Source organism: Ambystoma mexicanum, chromosome 2p, assembly GCF_040938575.1.
Source record: "Ambystoma mexicanum isolate Mex_15411 chromosome 2p, UKY_AmexF1_1, whole genome shotgun sequence".
In the NCBI taxonomy this organism is placed as follows: Eukaryota; Metazoa; Chordata; class Amphibia; order Caudata; family Ambystomatidae; genus Ambystoma; species Ambystoma mexicanum.
In genome coordinates this window covers 99,817,168-99,833,626 of record NC_090923.1, presented here as the reverse complement: position 1 = coordinate 99,833,626, position 16,459 = coordinate 99,817,168, and positions in this window count along the sequence as shown.

The window sequence follows — 16,459 nt, the reverse complement described above, 5'->3', positions numbered from 1 at the left end:
ACTTTTAGCATTATGGGAACTGACGTCCATAGAAGAGTGTGTAATATTAAGTTGTTCCATTTTACAATAAGCCATTGTCAATTCAGGATGTTTAGGGAAATTGTGAGACAAGGAGATCCCCCACTGTCCACCAGCATGAGTCTCTTGCTCCATGATCCTCCCACATAAAAACCACCGCCCGGGGCAGGATTTGGGTAGCGGCTGCCTTTCCCTGCCCACAGGAGAGGATGCCCATACCGGGTTCCTTGTGATGATCTCATGGGACTCGCAGCAGAAAACGAAATAAATGAAAAACTAGTATACCAATTTTGCAGGAATTATCTCAATGGAAGGTTGTAACAACCGGTAATGACCAGCAGCCCAGGTTATGTGTGCTGGCTTTAGTGGTCCCGACCAGTAGGACCCACCTTGACGGCCATTGCATCATTAGAAGCCATTTATGGCACTTTGTTTTTTGGGAACTTGATCACAAAAAGATGGCACCTATGAAAAAAGCAAGAAAGAGTGCCTTTTCTATTTTCATGGTGACCACTGAGAGGGAGGTGCAGCTGGGAACCGCTTGGTAGCAGGAAAATGGCTGGTGACAGCTAAGTGTTGTGCATTTATTACTTAAAAAATAAAGTGTATAGGGAGCTAATATCCGAAGGGAGGCGAGTTAAAGTACCTTTGGACCATAGGCTTGTACTGTCAGCTACAGCCCACATTTTGCACAATCTGATTGGCTGCAGTAGACCACTAGAGTGCCAATCCAGCGAAGTGCCATTGACGACTTGCTACAATAATAGCCACCTTGACTGAATATATTTATGCAATGAGGCTGACAGAGTTCAACAGTACAGGGACGCTTCGGCACTTGCGCTTTGGCGCCTGTGCCAAATACGCAGCAGCGAAACACAAATTAAAATAACAGGCGACATTTGCATAGGATAGTGAATCCGTCGATGTAGCTGCAGACACGCGCCCTCGAAGTGTCGCTGTCCGTGCCCAGCATGAGAAGCACCGCGATGCTGTGGCGCGTCCTGCGGGCTTGCTTTCAGTTTGATCAGTTAAGTCGGGGATTTGTTTTTCCATTTTGATGTTTTCTGCAGTTACATCGACCTACTCTGGGCAAATGTATCCATGTGGAAGACGTGATGTCTCTTGCATGTCTTGGGAAGGATTTGTTTCTAGACAAAGCTTATACCACGTGCAGTTCGCTTAAGAGGTTGATGTTATTCCTGGTACTTTTACAAAGTAAACCCAAGTTCTTTTATTAGACTAACTGAAACAAATAAGCTCAGATGGGTCAATTCATGAGCTGACGATGTTCTATAGACTTCCTTAGCGGATGGTGGCCACAGAGTGAAATGGAGGAATACAGAACAGGAATAGACATTTCTTCTGCAAAACCAGCCCATTGTTCATCAACTGCCAAGTCATTACAAAAGGGAAAAGACCATATGCAAATCAGGCTTGGTTCCACCCCAAAAGGGACAGTCCAGCCCAAACTGCGTGGCCACATCCCTTCTGCACGAAACCACAAGCATCCCCAGACATGTTTCGGCCTCAAAACATTGCAATCAACTGAAATATGCCAGCCACGGTTGCTTTGTGCATTAGTGTGAATGGTTTGAGTGTGTTACCATTGCAAGCAGGCATGGCATAGTATCCCTCGGTGTAGCATTTGTCCCATCACATTTGCTTAGGTCATGACAGTGCCTTTTGCTCTTGGCTCGTTTACTTTCTTGTCCACAGGAGGAGACCAGGGTGGCCAATGCTTGCATCGCACCATCCGACACATGGTGCAGGCATGCTACTCACCGTTACTTTGTGCATTACGAGGAACAGTTTAGTGTCTTATTACTCAAACAAACAATTCCACCGTCTGTGTAGTGTCTCAGCTGAGGGCAATGTATTGCCCCTTCCCAGTTCCTCATGTCTTACCTCTGATTTTAACACATGGCACATTACATTTTTTGGCCACAGGAAAAGATGGTTTCATCCAGTGCTGTTTCAATACCTTCCAGCACAATGCACTCAATACATGTATGCCAGTCATGATGCTTTGTGCATTCATGTGAATTGTTTGAGTGTGTTAAAGTTGCGAGCAGGCATGTCACTAATATCTGTCTGTGTAGCATTTGGTCGAAGTGGAATGTATCGCATCGTCACGTTTGCTTGTGTCATTACGGGTCCTTTTGCTCTTGGCCCATGTCGGAGAAACCAGGCCCTCACATCAATTTCGGTGATGGTAAACAGGCGATTTTTTTATTGGGCAAACACAGACTCCTACTTCTAACCTTAATCCTCCTAACTGACTTCACCCCCCATCATACCATTTTACCTTTGTAGATCACTGGTCAGTTGACCAGGGAAAATTCGAGAACACCACAACTAGGATTTACGCCACACTTATCCCGCCTCCCACCAAAACAATGACCACATTAATTACACTCAATGGTCCATTCTCTATTTCCATGCACGGAAGTGACGTTTTTGTGGTAAAGTGTGCCTGTATGATCGGCATAAACCGCTTCATCTGGGAGCACTTCACCTCTCACCTCCTTAGCAGGGGGGAGGAGGGGTTGGTCTTCCACTCCCCTGACAACGTCCTGTTTCAATCAATGACCCATGGTACCATCCAGTTCAGTTCACCATCCTTCAATTTATTTATTTACTGAAACGTTAGGCTCCCACACCCATTCTATTGCTTGACCGTAGGAGGAGACGGGGACGGCCGACACTTCCTCAGCTCCATCCTACACATTACAGCTTGTGCAGGTATGCCACTTACTATTGCTTTTTGGGAAGGACCTTTTTTTTTTGCCCTACTATTCAGAGGATCAATGTCACTAATGGTCCAGCAGTGGAACGTGATACCCATCGCTTTCGTTCATGTCACTTGTAACTGTGTATTTTCCACTAGACCCCATTTACAGGGTAATTCATAGAATTCAGCGCACAAGTGGCGCTCAGTGTGCGCATGCGACTTTCTGCGCCAGCCGTGTGCGCTAAAATCCATTTCCGCGCACAGTGTATTCATGGATTTTAGCCTCCAAAACCAGCCGTGGTGCAGAGTGGCGCAGCGACCCTGCAGCAGCGCCAGGTACGCTCCCAAACCCCTCCCCTTGCGCCATGCACAGTGCACAAAACCAGTACATAGCGCACAGGCCCCGAACCAGTAAAACTCCCCGCGCACCACTCCGAATACATGTACACCCCGGCGAGTTTCCCACGCGATTGGCCCTGTGCGAGCGGGGTACGTGTGTTACTGGGGTATGCGGGTACTTTCACACACGATTGGCACTGTGCGAGCGGGGTACGCGTGTTACTGGGGTGCGTGTGAACTTTCACACGCAATTGTCCCTGTGCTAGCGGGATACGTGTGATACTGGGGTGCGCGGGAACTTTCACACACGATTGGCCCTATGTGAGCAGGGTACGTGTGTTACTGGGGTGCATGGGTACTTTCACACGCGATAGGCCCTGTGCGAGCGGGGTATGTGTGTTACTGGGGTGCGCGGGTACTTTCACATGCGATTGGCCCTGTGCGAGCGGGGTACGTGTGTTACTGGGGTGCGCGGGAACTTTCACAACCAAATTTGCTGTCAGAGCGGGTTACGTGTATCCAGAGTGGTGCGCGGGGAGTCCTACACGTGAATTGGCAGTGCGGGTCCTCCCAGGTGTCCCTTCTACCCCCTCCACGGTCCCTGCAGGCAGCCCACACCACAGGGGACTACCCTGCGCCCCTGGACATGTCCTGCATGCAGCCTGTCCACCATGGCCATTTCCCCAGCCAGGCCACATGTCACGTTGCACTAGTGATCACCAACTCATGTCCCCCAGCACCCCCACCACCCAGCAGTGAGGGGCACCTGCCAGCAGGCCCCCACTCATGTCCCCCAGCACCCCCACCCCCCAGCAGTGAGGGGCGCCTGCCAGCAGGCCCCCACTCATGTCCCCCAGCACCCCCACCCTCCAGCAGTGAGGGGCACCTGCCAGCAGGCCCCCACTCATGTCCCCCAGCACCCTCACACCCCAGCAGTGAGGGGCACCTGCCAGCAGGACCCCACTCATGTCCCCCAGCACCCCCACCCCCCAGCAGTGAGGGTCACCTGCCGGCAGGCCCCCACTCATGTCCCCAGTACTCCCACCCCCCAGCAGTGAGGGTCACCTGCAAGCAGGCCCCCACCCATGTCCCCCAGCACCCCCACCCCCCCCAGCAGTGAGGGACACCTGCCAGGAGGCCCCCATTCATGTCCCCCCACATAAAATAAAGATGCACAATGATAGCCCACTTCTATACCAAAATACCACAGCACGCCACCCCATTACTGAGATGCAATGATTTCCCAATCAAACCCACACTGACATGCCCATCTCAAGACACAAACCAAAAGTCAACTATGTACATCAACACATGTCCGTCACACACACACACTCATTGGAATTGATTTTGTAAACCCACATTTTCACATGCATTAACCCAATGAGCAAATCCCACACATGGAACTAAAATATGAAAATGTATTATGTACAAAAATAAATCAATAAAATGAAAGCATAACAAAATAGCAAACATGAAATGAAAAGCATGTGCAAAAGAAGAGTAAATGAAAAGTATAACCAATACAAAGAAATCCAAAAGAAACAGTCCAAACTCTCCCTCCACCAACGCAAATCCAAAGGAAACGTAAAAAAAAAATCCATTGATCCATGGTGAAATCAAAAGAAAAAGTTCAAAATAATCCATTGTCCAACTATGTACAATCCGTTGTCCAAAAGAAAAATCCATTAATCCATGTACAAAATCAAAATCAATCCAACGTCCAACTATGTACAATCAAATTTCCAAGGGTCCATGAGCCCAACGAAACAAACGAAACCTATCTAATAACCTACCTAACAAAAAAACTATTTACAAAAGTGTGGGGCATAGTCCAAAAGCCCCAAAATAAAGAAAAAAAAGGAAACCTAACACTATAAACTATTTACAATGGCGACGGGCAAGTCCTGGGGTTCACTCAGTGATGTTTTCGGCCAGGGCATCATCGAACTCCATGTCTATTTGCTGGAGGCGGGCCTCTGTCCTGTCCCCGAGGTCTTGCAGGGAGGCACTCATGGCCTGTTCCAACTCCCTGCAAGTCGCCTCAAGGCACTCTGCCCGCCTCAACGCCCGACGCATGGAGAACTCCGCCCTGACCATGGTGAGCCGCGCCGCTTCCGCCCGCCGCCGCTCCGCACCTATACATTGGCCCAACCGCAGCCACATGGAAGACACATCCATTCCAGGGTTCTCCTGCACTCTGGCCGATGCCTGCCCCCTTGATGTCGATGGCCCCGAGCCATCATTGCTCCCACCTAGAGCCTGCTCCTGCTGCTGCTGTCCATGTGCCCTGTCCGATGATGCCTGCACATCCTCCATCAGCTCGTCTCCAGTTGTGGTGTCCACCCCTGCTGGATCACTGACTCCCGACTGTGGCAGGGATGGGATCTCCACCAAGCTGACTGTCTTGGTCAGGTCAGGTCCACAGGGTGCCCTGGTGGAATCTGGGCTGGAATACGGCAGGGAGAACGACTGGCGCATAGTCTCCACAGAGGAGGAGAGGTCCGCCAGAGTGCGCGTCACATGTAGGAACACACCAACCAGGGTCCCTCCCAACAGTGCCACGTCGTGACGCTGCTGTTCATGATGGCGTGCGTTCTCCGCCCAGGAAGAACGCACATCATCACGATTGTCACGTGTGCGCAACGCGACACCAATCAGGACGGAGCCCATACGTTCATTGGACCCCTCGTCCGCAGGTAGTGGAGAGGTAGATGACATGGCGCTCTCCCCTACCTGTGGACGGGCCTGGGACGGGGCATCCCTGCTGGTGCATGGTAGTGCAGTCACAGGGTCAAGGACGGGGACATGCACAGGCCCCTCCGTGGTGACCTGTGCTGCCTCCTGACCCTGGCCCTGGACTGCACCACTTGCACCAGTGGTACTACCCCCACCAGGCCCCATGTGCGGCTCAGTAGCGGGCTCCTCCTCCTCTGTGGAGACCACCAACCTGGATGTCTCCGTACCATCTTCCGCCATTGCAAGCCCCTGTAGGGGCTCACCCGCCCTTCCGCCACAGCCGTAGTGGCAGACGCGGCACCAGCCCCCTCGCTCCCGGATGATGGCAAGTCCTGGAAGTCCTGGGAGGGTGACTGGGCCTTGCGTCACCGCCCAGTGGAGGCACCCTGCCGCTTGGCTCCACAGCGCCGTCTCCGCCCTCTTCTTCACTTGACGCTGCGTAGATGGAGACATAGAACACAAGCATCAGGGTCCAGTACAATATTTGCCTAGACAGGAAACAATAACACATGAGTGGCAGTGTCTAACGTCACTTCCATCCTGTCCCTCCACAACACATGGGTGAATGCACGCAACACACATGCATAAACAGGCACGGCGCCTGCAATCAACATCAGCATCCATGTAGAAGGGGCTTTATTAATCCAAATGTTGCCTTCAAACTCACATGCATCATGGCTCACACTGATCCCATGCACACACATCACTGGAAGGTCATGCATCATGTCTTGTACACCACAGACACATTGGATAGACCCAGTGCATACAACAGTGACCGCACTGCATGAGTGAATGTACACATCACGGACATGTGTCATGAATCCATGGCGTATCAAAGTCACAGACACACTTCTCAGACACACACACATGTGCACCATACATGTACATGACAGCAGCACCCATCCCTCACACCCCTACGACCCCACACATACAGGCAAGTATCAGACTACCAGCACACTGCAACATGCCCTGTATCACACAACAATGCTTGGCCACTTACCGCTCAACGCCAGACGGGTCTTCCTCTGAAGGATCTGGGCGTAGAGCGCTGGGCATACGTGTTCCAGGACCCTGATCTGGATGTCACTCATGCTGACCCGGCCCCCCTCGTGAGGCGCTCGGCCTTGTGGAGGGTCCTGGACCTGAAGTCCTCCCAGCGCTTCTTGACTTGCTTGATGTCGCGGGTTGCCACCCCCTCCGTGTTGATGTCAACCACTACGTCATCCCAGATCCTCTCCCGTCCTTCCTTGTTGGAGCGTGATGTTCCGAAGAGGGCATCATACTGCCCCAGGACATGCTCCACCAGGATACCAACTTCCTTCACACTGAAGCTGGTGGCCCTCTGCCTCTCTGGCTGGGGGTCGCCAGTGGTCTCAGATGATGTTTGCCCCGACATGGTGACCCCCGAGGCAGGCGTGGGTGGGCAACTGGGTCCTGGGGCTGGGCTGTGGAGCGATGGTATCCCAGTCGGGAGTCTTCTGTTCCAGCAGGGGTGGACACAGCAACTGGAACCCTGGCTGATGTGCAGGCACCAAATACCAGGGCACGTGGGCAGCAGGCAGGCAGTAGCAGATGGCAGGTCGGACTGTGCTCAGGGCTCTGGGGGGGCAGTAATTTGGCCTTCTGGGCAGGAGCGTGGTCTTCCGTGTGTTGTTGCGTAGCCAACTTGATACAAAGTGATTTGGCATGTGAAAATCTTGCACGTCAGCGTGTAATTCGAGGCAAGGCCCTTTGCGCGTCAACACACATATGCAGTTTCATTGGACCAAAGGCCCTTAGCGCGTAAGCGCTTCTGTGACATGACTGGCGCAGGAGTTTCCCTCGTGACGTGGACATAGTGGTTTAGCGCGCGTGATAAACTGCACGTCCGCGTGTGAATGCGTGTAATCCAAGGAAAGGGCCTATGCGCGTAAGTGACGTGACGCACACGGGCGTTTCCATCAACACGGGTGCACGTTCATCGTACACGTCCAAAAATTGCACGTCCGAGTGTCAGCTCGTGTAATTGGAGGAAAGGGCCTTAGCCCGTACACGCGTAAGTGATGCTGTACGTGTGGGCCGCTTTAAAAGGTACGTGTAGGACCCCATTTCCTTGTACGTGCATTTCGTGGAGAGCGAGTGGGTGAATTCTGTACTTCTTGTCGGTTCATACGTGATTACTTCACAGCGTTTCAAGTTCATAGTCCCCGTTACCTCTGACAGCGTTCATTTTTTTTTGGGCCGGTTTCCTCAAACAGCGTTCACTTCTTCTTTTGTCCTGTCTCCTCAGACAGCGTACAATTCTTCTTTTGGCGGGGGTGTTACCAATGCGCACACGCGCAATTTTTTCACATTCTTTTTCCAGGCAGACGGTGAGTCGCGCACGCATTTACCAACTGTGCTTGCCCCGTGTGTTGCGTACCCCTTCAGAGGTCATTGTAGGCTGCGTGTAACACGCACGTGTTGTCTACGAAGGGTTGCGTGCACGTTACTTTTTGTTTTCGGGGTGCCTGTGTGTTGCGTGACCCGTCATCTTCCCCCAGGGGTCACAGACAGCCTTGCTAGAGCACTAGTGTACGAATTCCATCTAGTATTCTACCCCTTTCACCCCCAATTGCCCAGGACAATTGTTTATTGCAACTACCATACGCACAACAACATCAGTGCCATGGTTGGGAGGCGACCAAGCGGTAAGGGAGGCAAAGGTGGCCGACCTCCAAAAGGTGGGCGTGGTGGGCGCGGTAGGGGACGTGGCCAGGATTTACAGGGTTCCCCTTAGGCCCCCATGTGTGGAGGACCAATCAGGGACATCCATGACCCCAGCCCCATGGTTGAGGGAAACGTGGCTGACACCATCCCAGTTCAGCCCTTGTTTGACCAGACCATTGTGGCACCTGACCCGGCACAGGATGACTCCCAGGCTTACAGGTCAGCAAGTCTAAGCCACGTGTGCCGGTGCAAGTTGGTGTCACCAGGCCACGTGGATCTGGGGCAGCGATGTCATCTGCTGCCCCAAGTAGGCAGGGTGGGGAGGCTGCAGGGGCAGCTGCAGCTCTATCCACCCAGCTCTGAGTCTCCCAGCCGGGACAGTGTCGGTCCTGGTCCATCAAACTGACGTTGCCCCTGCCAACATCACACTTCAGCCAATGCCTGCACCAAGACCTATGGTCATTGTGCCTTCGCACACTCCCAGTACCCAGTCCACCTGCACTTCTGCTCCTACTGTCTAGAGCGGCGCAAGCCACTCAGGCTCTGCTCCACCTTTGAAAAAGAGGAAGAAGGGTGCTCTGGCACTACAGGCGGAGACCCTAGACACGGCTACACAGTCTGGCACATCAAGGAAGCCTAGCTTTAATGACCCCGAACTTGATGCACTTGTGACCTTAGGTTTGTGAGGCGCACAGCTGATGATTGCTACAAGCGGTGGAATGACCTGAAACGCAGAGCAAAGAACAAGCTGGCCTCGAATCATGCCGCTACTCTGGTGACTGGCGGTGGGTCTCCACCAGAGGACAACAAACTCACTGAACATGAGTCTGTTGCTGGGACCTTCATCACAGAGGAACAGATCCAAGGCGTGGGAGAGCTACCTGATTACGAGGCATTGTCCGGTGAGTGCCCATGCATGTGTGTGTAATCCATGTGTATGTTGTTTGGGTGATGGGTTCTGATTGAGTGCCAGGTGAGGGTGTGTACTCCTGAGTGTAATGGGTCACCCACGTGCCTCCTCCAATACATTCACGTGCATTTGATTTGGGTATGACAGTATCCCTTCTGCCCACAGTAGCCAATTAGCCCCACATTACTGCTGTTGCACTTGAACTATCATATTGCAACAACATTGTTCTGATTTTTTCTGTGTTCATTCAGGCTGATTGTTTAGATCATCCCATTTTTCATATGCTTTTTCATCCCTAATGCCACATATCTGACATGCTTCTTTCATTGTTTACACCCCACATTGTGCCACTTTAGTTACCTGGTTATGTGAATGTTTAAACCATTCAGGGCGAGGGAGTATTGGCCTGCTGAAATGTATTTTTAGGGCCTGTTTGCATGTGGAACATGATAGTTGTTTCTTGTCATGTTCAAGTGACCAACCATTGATGTGTACATCTGCCTACAATCACTGTCTAATTGTACACTGGATGTGTTGCAGTGTGCGGCACATGCATATTTTGCAACACTATTCTGCATTAATCTTCTCATCATGTCCATGTGACATGGATGTGTGACAGTACTTATTCACTGACATATCGCTGTAGTTGTCTTATTTACCATGGCTAGGCTACATGACATGTTTGCTGGCATGTGTCATGTATGTGTATTGGACATGCCACTCACAGGCTGATGTGTGATGCCAGTGCTACACGACATGCTATGATTGTGTTGCTTTTCCATCTTGGTGTCCTCATTGTCTGCCTTTTTGACTCCCCTTCAGAATCATTGACAGTGCATGCATGCCAGGGTTATAGTCATGTGGGACATGTGTTAACCATGTACAGGATCTCTGTCTTGTCAGGCCTATGTGTGTGCTATGGTGCTCATGCCTGTTTCCATTTCTTGTGTTTCATGTTTTTGCAGGTGACGACAGAGTTGATGCTGGTGAGGTTCAGGAGATGGTGCAGACCCAGGAGGATTCTCAGCCACGACCAGACACCAGTGGGGGATGTGTTGTGGTGGTGGGTTAAAACACTTTGGTACCGCAGACCATACTGTCGAGAGGTGCCTCTGGGTGCACCTCCCCAGACCTCTATTCAGGTGCTGAGTCGGATGATGAGACTTATGTGCTGTCGCAGGTCAGTGCTTCTGGCAGGGATTCTGTTCTGTCCAACCCACCTGGACCAGGGGTAGAACCCTCTATGGGGAAGTCAGTGTTGGCAGGTCCGCCTTTGGCGGTTACGGATGCAGGGTCACATTTCACAGCATCTGATCCTGTTCCTGGGCCAGCAGATCAGAGGGGGAATGCAGTCCTGCAGCCTCAGGCAGTGCCAGCACAGCAAGGTGTAGATCGCCTTGCCCCAAACAGGTGTGGTGCCCGCCGACGCGGTGGCCGTGCACCACCAGGTAATACTGTATGGGAAAACTCCATGTACGGTATGGCAACCCAACAGGCAGCATCAGTAGAAATGATGGCTCAGGCAATGGAGAGGGTGGCCACTTCCATTATCCCCCCTGAAAGGCAGATGGAGCAACAACAGCAGGCAACAGACTCCATTTGCCAATCACACAGGGAAGACATGTTGGCGTCCAACAGGGATCGACGGGCGGCACTGGAGACTCTGTGCGAATCCATATCAATAGAGTCACAGGGCCACAGGAAAGCCCTGAGGGTGGAACTCTATAACCTCAGGCAGAGTCTGCTTGAACTTGAGGTTTCCCGAAATGTTAGGGCAGAACAGTAGCTGGAGCAGCTCACACGTTCGCTCTCAGCTGAGCTGCAGGCAACACGTGAGGAGATCCTGGCATCCCGCGAGGCCATGCGTGCAGAAGTGCAGGCAACCCGTGACGTGCTGCATGGGAATCTCCGCACTTTAATCCTCCAGAATCAGACCTTCCAGACCCGCATGCTTGCTGCCATGGAGGACCATACCAAGGCTTTGCGTGGGCTGCCTTCGACAGCAGTTCTCCCACAACGGCATAGCCGTGCAGCCCATGGAGGTATTTTTTATTTCGCAATATCCACGCAGGTGGGTGTTGGTGTGCACCCTGTCCCATTTTTTACAATGTGTTGCCTTGTGTGGCTCCCGTGGGCCTCTACTGTATTCCGGCTGGGCACATGCAGGCTTGTCCCGAGTTTGGGTTAGATGCTTGGGTTCGTGACACACACACCCCTCCTGCTTCCCGTTTCCATGGGCTTGCAAAGGGTGTGACCAAGTGACAGTGACTTACACAGTGACATTGGGCTCCCATGAGCTGTGTGGGCAGTCTGTAGTCAATACTGTGTGTACATCCCTAGTGGGTATTGTTGTATTGTACACTGCATGGTGTATTGATATGTGCTTGTGCATCCATGTCTTCCTCCTAATTTGCAGGTTCCTTCTTCATGCCCTCACAAGGCCGTCTCCTTTGCAGACGGAGTTCATGTTGTATGCAGTACACTGACGTGGCAGCAACACTCTACAGTTGGAAGGGGTCGATGTGCTGGCTTATTCAGGTTGTAAGACTACCACTACTTTGACTTACTACTGTCATGTTTTTGCAATGTTTCATGGTGTGTTGCTGTATTGTGTTGGTGGTATGTATTTGTTCATGTGTGCTGTTTGTTATTGATTACTGGGAGCATATTGTCTGTGGGCAGTTTCCATTTGGGACAGTGCAGGTCTTGTGCATTGCTTTGTTTGCTTTCACATTGCATGACATGCCATGGTGTGTTGGGTGGCGGAGCTGGGGAGGGGTTGGGTGACATGGCGCTATTTTCATGTTGTATTTTGCAAGGGGGTAGTCATTCATGCAGCATAAATGTGTGTTTTTTTGTGACACAGCATTGGTCGTCTTTCGGCAGGTAGGGATGCACACAATGTAACAATTCCAGGTGACCAATCTCAGGCTGGTATGGTTGTGACAGTTGACTGTTCCTTATGTCATCATCATTGATTGTCAGCTGGTATGTGCCAGGGGTGTGTGCACTCCACAGGGGTGTGATTTTAAGTGAAGTAATTAGCCACCAGCTGCGTACGGGCTGCCTCACCACGTGCCCTTTCCCCTCCCATGCGCAGCGGCCGTGCTTGTGGTTGGGGATGTGGGGGCACCGCCATGTCCACGGGCAGGCCCCGGCGTGTTGCAGCGTTGTGCAGGACACATGCTGCCACTATGATCCTGCACACTACTGGGGGCGCGCGCGTATAGCAGCTGCCCACCAGAGCGGACAAGTGAGGGAAAGCGTGACTTGAGCACTCCGAATGTGCGCTCCACTAAGCCCCGGGTTGCAATATTGGCTGTGTTGTATCTTACCTCGGGTGGTGTGGTGGGGTTCCGAATCGGCATCATCATGTGGGTACACAGTGGGTAGGCACTGTGCCCTGGAGAGGTGCTGATGGGTATCATTAGTGGGGTTGTGACATTACTCATTATCTGACATGCATGCATGTGCAGGGGCATTTATACTCACCAAGCATCCATGTATCGCCATGCCGCCCAGCTTCTAGGTCTCGGTTTAGGGTTGACATTCTGTAAATGAAACTGTCATGGGTGGACCCTGGATAGTTGGCATATACTGAGGTGATGATTCCCTTGGCATCACATACTACCTGCACGTTGATGGAATGCCAGTTCTTGCGGTTTCTGTAGATGTACTCAGTTGCCCTGGGAGGACGTAGAGCCACATGGGTGCAATCAATGGCACCTAGCACTTTGGGGAAGTGTGCCACCCCGTAAAAATCCTGGACGACAGCCTGCCTTTCTGCAGGTGTTCTGGGCAGGTATATGTGCCTGCGGACTGATGGGCGTGCAGTCATGATGGCCAACACCTGGTGCAGGCAGCGTGACTGCGTGGCCTGTGAGACCCCCCCCACTATGGCAGTAGTCCGCTGAAATGAACCAGTGGCCAAGAAATGCAGTACATTGAGCACCTTTTCCAAGGGGCTCAGTGCTTGGGAGCACAGGGTGGGTGATGTGAGGTTATCCTCCCATTCACTCACCATGTCGAGTATTATGTGAGGTGGAAACCTGTACCTCCCATACACCTGGTCATCATACATCCCAAAAAGGCTGGTTCTGGGTGTAAAAATTCTGGGCCTGACTATCCTCTCCTCCTCCTGCGGTATCCTACGACCACTGCGGCGAGAAACGGTATATTCATCTTGGCCTCTGAGCTTGTTTGTGCGCACTTTTATTCTGCCTGGGTCCATGTACGCCCCCTTCCTGCTGGCGTACGTTTTTCCGGATTAGCGCGTCTTTCTTGGCGCACACGTTAGCCCCGTTCGATTCCATGAATACGTGTTGTAGGCGCGCGTGTGGGCGTTCCGCGCATTTGCCTCCTGTACTTCCCCTGTGACGCCCACATTTTCATGCATTGCTCCCCATTCCGCGTGTTACACCTACTTTTGTTGTGTGTGCTTCGCTATGTGCGCTTCGCGCTGTGCGCGTAGCGCACGCTGTTTGAAGATGTGTGCGCCACGCAGGATTTTAGCGCACATCCATGGATTTACAAGCGCACGGACTTCCATGAATCGCTGTGCGTGGGTTTCTCTGCGATTTTCGCACACTTTTGCACGCTTGCGCAAGAATTTTCAGCGCACATTAATTCCATGAATCTGCCTCTTTATGTTTTGTCTAAAGATGAGCGCTCACACAGCACCCCTCTAGATTGCGCATGCTGTGCAGGTATGCTTTACCCATTGGGGTGCTCGGTCTCTGGGGTAATAATTGAGAGTAACCATATTATATTGGTCCTCACAGGTCTAGGCCTAGTGGAATGTATTACCCCCACCCCGTTCCCCCGCCCCCCGTGCCCTTTTGTCATACATTACATGCCCACAGGCGACTGGGATGCCCATGTTTTCTCCCCCACCATACACCAAAGGGCATGCCTGTATTCCACGCACAGTCGCTTTGTGCATTAGCGAGCATATGCCGTTTCAGAAACCAGGATCTATATGTATTGACATGTTTTAACAGTTCTTGGAGCTCACTTCGCACTAATCAGCAAACTGCATCTAATTACTCTGCATCTTTCGAAACTGTTTTGTAAAGATGGACGCAGAAAATATATCAAGTCATGTACTACAGCTAGGTCATTAATAATAATTACATTTTTTAAATGTTTGTAGCCAGAGACTGCCAGAGGCAGAAGGTGAGTTGTGCAGACCCGTCATTCGAAAAAAAAAGCAGAGGGGGGTGGGGGGAAATAGCAAGATACTGCACTGTAACTTTTTTTAAATCACCACTTTCTAAATGCTTGCTGTGCGGTGTGCTTGCGCTGTAGAGTTACTGGTTAAGCAATTGTTGCTAAATATAAGTACTGTGTAACATTAGTGCATTTATTCAGAGATATTGAATTTTAAAGGCATCACGCGTCATTTAGAATTCTCAATTTTACCACCTTTCGATTGTGGCCAAGGAAAAATACGGACCGGAACTAAGGCTAAGAATAAAGCCCAGATCACATGAACCACAAGGTATTAAGGCTGTCAAACTACATCAACTGGGGAAGACTGGATATTGCACAAACCATCACGCAATGTACTCATGAAAGATGCCTGGTCGCAGTGGCCTGAATCCGAGCAAGCAAGGGTATGGCACACAGTTGCTACTCTGAAATGTGATCCACCTAGCTGCCATTCATGTGAGATCAGGTAACGGAATTCAGTGCCAATGGGCCTCATTACAACTGTGCTGGTCCGGTAACAACGGTGCCGGTAAGCACAGTACACCTCTGCAGGCGGGTGACGTCCAGCCCGCCAGGATCAGACCTGGCAGGTGGCACGGCACCCGCCTGCAGAGATTCATGGAAGCACTGGCACAGTTACGGTGCCAGCGCTTCCGTGGTTTCCATTCCCATTTGAGTCCAGGACTCAAATGGGAAAGGGGATTAACAATGTACTGGCGCCTGATTTCGCGGATTGCCTGGGTTGTCATCCCCAGTGATTCCTGCAAGCCGGGAACCGGCAAATATTGCAAGTGCGTTGGCAACCCACCGGTAGCACCGGCAGGGTTATTGCCAGACTTGTAATGCGGCCAAATGACTATTTCCCAATCTACACCATCAAAGCCATTTTCCCTATATCACTGATTACATCCCATGCATCACAACCATCACTTTTAATAGCGTCACGGATAATAAAGAACTTCACCCCAATTACAATTTGTCAAGTTTAGAAGAAATTACTGCCACCCTTCAGCGTGAAGAAATTGAATCGCTGAACAAAAGCCTATTGTGGGAACCTAAATATATTGTGTTTGACGCCTGTCTGGTGGAAATTCTAAAGAAGCTGAAAAGCATCACATTAACTTAAGTTACACCTTGTGGAAATCAACTTGATACAGTTTAAGAAAAATGTTAGTGCAACCAATTTGACAATTCAAGGTACCTGTGAAGATGAACACTACAGTCTGTGATGGTATGATAGGTTATTTATAGCACACTTAATACCCAGAGGTTTCTAAGTGCAGATCCGGGGATCGATCCTGTGTTGCTCTGTGTCCTCTTGCTTCCAAGGTGAGCACGTTACCCCTGACCTATCCTCCCGAGACATGGTCCGCTCAACCACGCCTTGGAAATGTTCAAGCAGGCAATCTGCCAAGTTCACATGCACGTTTGTCGAGTGGTTTGATAATCGCAAACCGGTCGTCTTTTTGTGCCTTTTCGGGACTATAGTTCATGTCAAAGAATTCCTATTTTAGATACCAGAGAAAATAAATGTTCCCTGAAATAGATGAGGCATGGTGACAAGGGCAGGCAGCACTAGCCAACGGCCTCATAGGAAAACGTCTTACTTGACAGGTGATGGTCAATGTGACAACCCTGGATTAAGTGCTAAATATTTCACTCATCATTTACAGGATCTGCGCACTAAAACGATCTCAAGCTTCGCAGTGGTCCGTGTCACCAAGTACTTACTCTGTTGCGATGAAGAAGCATTGTTTTGTAAAATCGATTGAACTTCTTCACGACAGAGGATTAGACGTCGAACTGGTGGCCACCGACAGGGACGC